This window comes from Tupaia chinensis, unplaced genomic scaffold (genome assembly GCF_000334495.1).
Source record: "Tupaia chinensis unplaced genomic scaffold, TupChi_1.0 Scaffold000228_1, whole genome shotgun sequence".
Classification (NCBI taxonomy): Eukaryota; Metazoa; Chordata; class Mammalia; order Scandentia; family Tupaiidae; genus Tupaia; species Tupaia belangeri.
The window spans coordinates 4,306,435-4,307,295 of NW_006159703.1; the positions used below are offsets into that span (position 1 = coordinate 4,306,435).

At 51.2% G+C, this 861-nt stretch overlaps 1 protein-coding gene across 1 annotated transcript in view; it reads left to right on the plus strand.

Annotated features, from left to right (window-relative positions):
* The first annotated feature begins 729 nt into the window (after nucleotides 1–729).
* FBXO38 (F-box protein 38) overlaps nucleotides 730–861 on the plus strand; it is a 63,270-nt gene continuing 63,138 nt past the window's right edge. The window contains exon 1 of the mRNA XM_006148069.2: nucleotides 730–815. The gene's annotated coding sequence lies outside the window, so the exon portion shown is untranslated. The remainder of the gene's footprint in view (nucleotides 816–861) is intronic.

The window sequence follows — 861 nt, forward strand, 5'->3', positions numbered from 1 at the left end:
GAAAGAGGAGAAGAACCAGTAGGTTTGAAAAGGGACTCTCTGTCACCTTTAGTCCTTATCCAGCAATACATGTACCTAAGGGCGAAAGCATACAATTTGTAACGTAAAAATCTGGATCAGTTCATTATGCAAGTTAATTACCCTCCCTGAAGATAATTCCTTAGTTATTAAATAAAGGAAAAAAGCATTAAGTTGATCCCTGCCCATATTTCAGTCTCGGAATTTTTAATAAGGCACTGACGTGAAATTCCTTTGGATTGTAAAATACTATTTAGTATGTGTCCACTGTCCCCAGATCACATCAGATATAACATTACCCTCTTTAACTGTGCCTCCCCCCTGCCCCGATGCTTTTAAAAACAAAACAAAACAACAAAAAAAGATTCTCTTGTTTTTAGTTGAGTAACTTCTGGAAAAGTTTCTGTTGGAACCTATCCACTTCGTAAATGACAAAGGTGCGGTACAAAGGTTTATCTAGGACACACAGCATCAGCCATGCTGAAGGCCAAACCTTAGGGACCAGGGCGGGCGTGCCTCAGGCTCTGCGCGCTCTGCCAGCGGCCTCGGCGTCACGTGAACAGGGACCCGGCGCAGGCCTTCCAATTGCCACTTTCTACATGGCTGCCGCGCCTCGACGCCAATGTCCACACCCAATATGGACCCCAGAGTGGGCCCAGCCCCGGATGACAACACTCCGGAAATGCCCGAGCGGCGGCGGCGGAAGCGGAAGCGCCTCGGCGGTGGGGGCCGCGGGAAGTGTCTGTTGCTGTTCTCCCTCCCTCTCTTCCACAATAACAGACGGAGGGCCCGCGTAGGTGAGGCTGCGGCCACCGGGGGCCCGGCCGGGGGGGCGGGGGGGGG